General features: G+C 31.2%; 1 pseudogene; it reads right to left on the bottom strand.

Annotated features, from left to right (window-relative positions):
* Positions 1 to 1,145: 1,145 nt before the first annotated feature.
* Positions 1,146 to 6,331, bottom strand: LOC140440909 (macrophage migration inhibitory factor homolog; annotated as a pseudogene).
* Between the last annotated feature and the right edge of the window lie 339 nt (positions 6,332 to 6,670).

The raw sequence follows: 6,670 nt of genomic DNA, 5'->3' as shown, positions 1-6,670 counted from the left end.
TACACAAGTAAACGATTTGTCGTTAGAGTCCGGAATATATCCAAGTATTTCTTTTTTTTTGTAACTTAAATGCAATGAAACCGGCTAAATTTTCCAATTCATCCCATTCCAGGTCTTTTATATTTGAATTAATAAAATCTTGATGACTGTCAATTAAATCTTCAGGTTTAATTTCTGTATCACCACTAGGAAGGTTTAGCGAGGAAAAGATCTCTTCAGTGACAATTTCATAATTAATTATACTATTAGTAGTAATATTCCACTATAGTTTTTTTTTAAACAATAAATAGTCAGCTTCTGTAAAATGTTTTGATCATATTCTCGCGATTTCTACATTAAATTTGTCTCGCTGAAAACACTTGAAGACCCATACTTTACGCATTTGTTTGTCTCTAGGAAACACAAAAAAACGACACTTCGAAAAAGATTTACTTTTTTTATTATAATTGTTTAAACAACCCACCACTGCACAATACATTATGGCAACCCACTAATTAGTCTTCTTTATAAAGTAGCTACAGGTAGTCGAGAGGAAGTTGCGTACGATAAATAAATTAGGTGATATTAACACAGTAAACTGAATGTTTTCACCACAAAATTTATATAACAATATAATATACAAAGTCTTACTACATCAATGAATAAATAAAAATCTCATTCACTACGTTTTGAAGCACACAGGAAAGCAACAGATAGAGCATTTAATTTGGCATCATTAAAGTTGTCTCGGGTTTACGTCACAGGTGTGCGAGAGAGATGCAAGAACAAGCGCGTTGACTTATCTTGTTAGTTATAGTATCATGGCTGAATCAACCGTGGGCTGAATCACAGAATATTGCATAGTATATAAAAAAAGGGGGTATATACTCTGGTATATTGCTAATGAATAAATTATAAAGCAATATACTGTGGCTGAATCTAGACACGATAGATACAAGTTGTTTCATTATAACCTAGCCTCCACTCTCCAGAATTAACCTATCCCATAAGCACGACCACGTGTCACCACAATTACGACTCCTTTATTCTATTTTTTTTTTTTTTAATTTTTTTATTAGATATATTTAACAGTTACTTTTTATAAAATTCTTAGGCATTTTCTTCATATATTTTATTGACTTACACAAACAGAATTAATTTTAGAATAATACTTATACATTTTCATTTAATTACTGTTTAAAATATTTTTTTTACATTTTGTACATACTTTACAATAAAGCTAAAAGACAATACATCGTATAACAGAAAAATGTTGCTGTTTATTTATCTTCCAAATATTTCATGGAACCACAGAATACTAATCACAACTTGATTAGTATTGTGATTAGTATTCTGTGATGGAACGTTGTTCCGTTAAATCCGACTTCGCCAGTTGTCGCATCCATGAAGTGGATGTACCATAGATAAAGAATATATATTACCTGCAAGAATAAAGTATGTAAGTATTTATAAAGGTATCTGTAAAGATTGAATGGACAAAGTATCTAAACAAACTATGGAAATAAAAAGAAAAAAATGGAAAAGATATGATGCCGTGAAGAAACATTTAGAAGAAAAATTAATCAAAAACTGGAGAATCCTAGCAAGGGACCGATAAAAGTGAAAAACTACTGTTTGCCTATAGGCCTGTGTCAGCGATTTATCTATATCAGTGTGGTCCAACCTTTTAGACGTTGCGGGTCGTATTAAATTTGAAATTATGAAGGGCCAGAGAACTCTACTCGTTCAAAAAAAGTTTATTTTAAAAAATAATATACAAACGAAATATTTTATTATGGTTTACAATTTACATGTTATGTTTAAAATTTAACATAAAATAAAAAATCAATGGGATATTTGAGGCAAGGGTTTATCCTCTACTAACTTTTGCACATCTATATCTATGTTAGTCGTAGTGAGTCTAATACACGCTTCCAGAGAATCGTTTTCCATGCGATTCCGTATTTTAGATTTAATATGCTTCAAAGCAGAAAATGTACTTTCACATAAATATATACATATATACGTACTACCAAACATTAAATATAGTTTCAACGCAAAGTTATGAAGTTTAGGAAAACGATCCTTGGAGACTAACTTCCAAAAGGTAATAATGTCTTCATTTTTCTTTGCTTGAAAAAAAGAATCGGACTGTAGTTCGCACAGCTCTAATTCGTATTCTGCTGATTGGTTCTGGATGTTGACTCCCATTGGATTGTTAAAAAGCTCAAGATCCGGTTTTAGTGCATCAAATTCCGAAAATCTTTCATCAAATTCTCTTTTTATTTCTGTAAGAACTTTTGCAAACCTCGAGAAATCGACCATGGTTTCTTCTTGATTTATTTCGAAACACGCAGGAAAATGTGTGAGGTCGTTTATTTTTATGCAGTTCTCGAAAAGATCAAGTTTTTTTGCGAAATGTCTCAATTTAACCAACCAACTGTGATGCTGTCTTATTTTTCCCCTGAAGTTGTAGGTTTAATGTGTTCAAGTGAGAGGTAATATCTGTTAGAATTGCCAGTTCATGAAGAAATGTTTTTTCTTTTCTTAAAGAAAAAAAAAAAATTCTAAGGCATTTACCTGCAGTCAACCACAGCGTATCTCTGAATGTAAGGGGACATCCTTATATTCAGTATTTTATTCCTTCAAGAAAGAAATGAATTTTCGGTATCGCTGAGCCCTGTTTCCTCCTCTTAAGCTGTTTACTATCTGCACTACAGTTTTCATAGTATCGTTGATTTTAATTATCTTTCCGCAGAGAGCCTCTTGAATGATAATGCAATGAAATATAACACAGTTAACACAATTTTCCCGCAAAAGTCCAGCCAATCCCGTTATGCGTCCCGTCATTGCTTTTGCTCCGTCGGTGCAAACGCAAGAGCACTTTTGAAAACCGCCTAAACTGAGGTACTTTTAAAAGGTGCAGTTTTAAAAGTTCCTCAGTTACACAAAAATCTTCACTGATGCATCTAACAAAAATTAATAGCTGATTTTTGTCAGTAATATCAACAGATTCGTCCAGGGCTAAGGAGTAGTACAAACAATCACGAACTGTTTCGACCATTTTTTTAAATACATGAGTATTCAGCTCATCAACTCTTCTAGATACAGTTTGATGGGAAACTGAAACACATTCAAAATTTTTGGCCATCTTTTCATCTCCAAAGGATCGCGCCATTTTAACGGCACACCGCTTGATCATTTCTCCATCTCTAAATGCTTTTTTATTTTTGACAAGCTCTAAACATACTTCATATGATGCTGCTAAGCTTGCTGAATAAACAGCTGTCGGTTTTGTAAATAGAGATTTTTGTTTATTCAATTTAGCTTTAAGTTCTCTTACAAGAGTATTGCGAGCTTCACCTTGATATTTGTCGTATTTTGTTTTGTGCTGGGTTTCATAATGTCTACTAATATTGTATTCTTTTGATACCGCGAGTACTTGACAACAAATAATGCACTGAGGTTTGCCTTTTAATTTGATGAAGAAATATTGATTTTCCCCTTTTCCTTGGAACGTACGATTCTCTTCCAAAATTTTGCGTTTTTTTTGGCACTACTCATTCTGAATTTAACATTCAATTTATTCGCCACTGTTAATTCAACACGATACGTGCAGCTGACTGAAGCTAACTGTCCGCTCATCGGGTGTGTGTGTTCAAGGTTAACTACTTTCTTAAGATTACGGAAAGTTAGACAGGTTTGGAACAGGTAAAAGTTATCATTGGCAATACTTTTGAAATGTGTTTGCAGGGACCGCAGTTTAACGAGCCTCGGACTGATTGCGGCCCGCGTGCCTGAGGTTGGACCACACTGATCTATATGGAAAAATGAAATAGATCAACAAAAATGGTAATTTTCAGAAATTCTACTGCAGATCCATATTTTGTCTAAAATGTGTCATTCTTAATATAAAATAATGTATGTAAACTCATACCTATCTACAGGAACTCCAAGGGATTTAGAAATACAGTCGAACAATACTTTTGCATGTTTTTTGTTTTCATCAACACCCAAGGCCCCAATGCTCATCAAAACTGTTTGGGCAGCAGGTTCATTGTCACCTCCCCATGACATCTTCACACCACCTACTACTGTAGCACAGCAATACTGAAAATATTAGGAAAGTTATGTGAGACTCCAAAAAATATAGCACTGCATTGAAGAAACTGTTCTTCATACTTTGATTTATTATTTTGAGTGATTTTCGGTTTTTATAGCAGTAAATATATAATTTAAAAATACAGTACAATTTAAAATATAATTTAAATAATGTACACTAATAATAATAATACAATTCAGGAACAGCAAAATAACATAAATCACAGTTCACAGGATTCAAAAAGATGGCAAAAAAGGCACATTATTTGGGCGATAAAATCCAAAATGAAATAATCAACTTAGGAGAAAAAGTTAAAAAAATATAATTAAATCCTTAAAAATGTGCAAATATTTTTCAATTATCCTTGATTGCACACCTGACATTAGTTATCAAGAACATATCAAAATTGTTGTTAGATTTTTTAGGATTCTGCGAAGTTAGCAACACGACTGGTCAAGGTTTAACTGATTTCATATTAAATTTTTTAAAGGAATCTGATATTAATATTGCCGATATGCGAGGCCAGGGTTATAACAATGGTACCAATATGAAAGGCAAACACAATGACCCACAAAAAAAATCTTACATATTAATCCCAGAGCCTTTTTTGTCCCTTGGGTGGCACACAGCCTTAATTTAGTTGCGAATGATGCAGCAAAAAGCTCGCTTGAAGTTACCAATTTTTTCAGTATTATTCAGGAACTATGTCTTTTTTTTGGCATCAACTTATGGATGGAATATTCTTTTAAAAGAAGTGCCCACATTAATTCTAAAATCACTCTCAGATACCTGGTGGGAGAGTCGAATTGATGCAGTAAAGACTCGTAGGTATAAATTGGAAACAGTTTATGATGCACTATTTGCCCTTTATAATGATACATCTAGAGATAATGACACAAGGAATACTGCAAGTTCCCTGATTAATAACATAAAATCATTTAAATTTATATGTTCCTTAGTTGTTTGGTACAATATTTTATTAAAAATAGATGTAGTTAGCAAAATCATGCAAAAATCTGTCGTTATTTTACCAGAAGCTGTACAAATGTTAAATGGAATTAAAATATTTTTAACAGACATGAGATCCGACAATGGGTTTATAAATTTGCTCAATGAAGCTAAAAAAATAGCTCAAGAAATGGATGCAGAAATTTCATTTCCTGAAGTTCATCCTGCAGTTGGTTCATTTCATTTCCTGACCAAGAAAAAGACTTTTTGTGAATATGAACATAAAGATATATTGTCTATTTACATTACTAATAAAAATAATATGTCAGCCAAACAAGTGTTAGCCTATCTCGTTGCTAACGAGTTAAAAGGAACATTTCCTAATTTATTTGTTGCGCTTAAAATATTTTTAACTATGCCAGTCACTGTAGCTCATGGGGAGCAATCATTTTCAAAACTTAAATTAATAAAAGACTACCCAAGATCTACCATGAGACAACCCAGGCTTACAAATTTAGCTGTAATAAGTATCGTGGAAGATATTTGTTTGTGACTGTTTGAATTTAGATGTGACTGATCTAGTTAGGGAATTTGCACTTAAAAAGGCAAGACAAGTTGATATTTATATTTAGATGTGTATACCCACATAGTGTTGTATTTCTCTTTTCTTTATTTTTCGTAAAATAACTGTAGATTTTTGTATTTTGTTTATAGCAAATTATATTTATGCACATACTATGTTGTATAAACTCATATTTATATTATAGGTATGTATCTATTCGTTGACTTAATAAATATATTTTTATGATTTAAATGTTCAAAATTGTGTTTTTATTAATTTTCCCTCATTTGTAATGTTTTCTTATACACTTTTCCAAAACTGCTGATGAGGCCGCAAATTTGCCTATTTTAACAAATATTTCAAATTTCAGCTTAAATTTATGGTCCCCCATTACCCTTAGCGTTACCAAATTTAAAATTAATTACCAAGGCTTATTTTTACGTTATGTAATTACTCCACTCATTCCCATTTTTGTAAGTAAACCCTATATTATTAATAAATAGTATTAAAACAATTTAAAATTTCAAGGAAAAATTCTAGATTATTCTAGATAAGTCAAATATTAATTAATCAACTAGATATGGATAAATTGAGTGGACTTATCAAAGATAAATTATAAATTACTTACATTTATAGGTTTTCCTAATGATTTTGAAATTATAGGTACTGCATAATTTGGCAGGTAGATCATCAGGTATTTTGTCATTGGGTATATTAGTCTCAACTCTAAAATGCGGAATTTTTAGTATTATTTATAGTTGCAGATTACCACAAATAATTGAAAAAAAATTCAAATTCAAAACTATGATATAAGAATAAAACAGTTGAATGATAAGATTATGATGATAATTGATGATTATGACCTATTATTATATATATATATATATATATATTATTATATATTATATTATATATAATCTTTCATTCTGTGTTTAAATTTTTCAAAAATATTTGTTAGTTTTCTCAGGATTCGAAAAAAATGATTGTATTTAAAAAGGATTGGCTCGAAATTTTGCGCCTACGCTCTTAAGCGAAACAAAGAAATTACTAAAAATCTTAAAATTACAACAGAACAAGAC

This window comes from Diabrotica undecimpunctata, chromosome 5 (genome assembly GCF_040954645.1).
Source record: "Diabrotica undecimpunctata isolate CICGRU chromosome 5, icDiaUnde3, whole genome shotgun sequence".
Classification (NCBI taxonomy): Eukaryota; Metazoa; Arthropoda; class Insecta; order Coleoptera; family Chrysomelidae; genus Diabrotica; species Diabrotica undecimpunctata.
The sequence above is the reverse complement of the archived record's forward strand: the minus strand, read 5'-3'. Positions and strand labels throughout refer to the sequence as shown.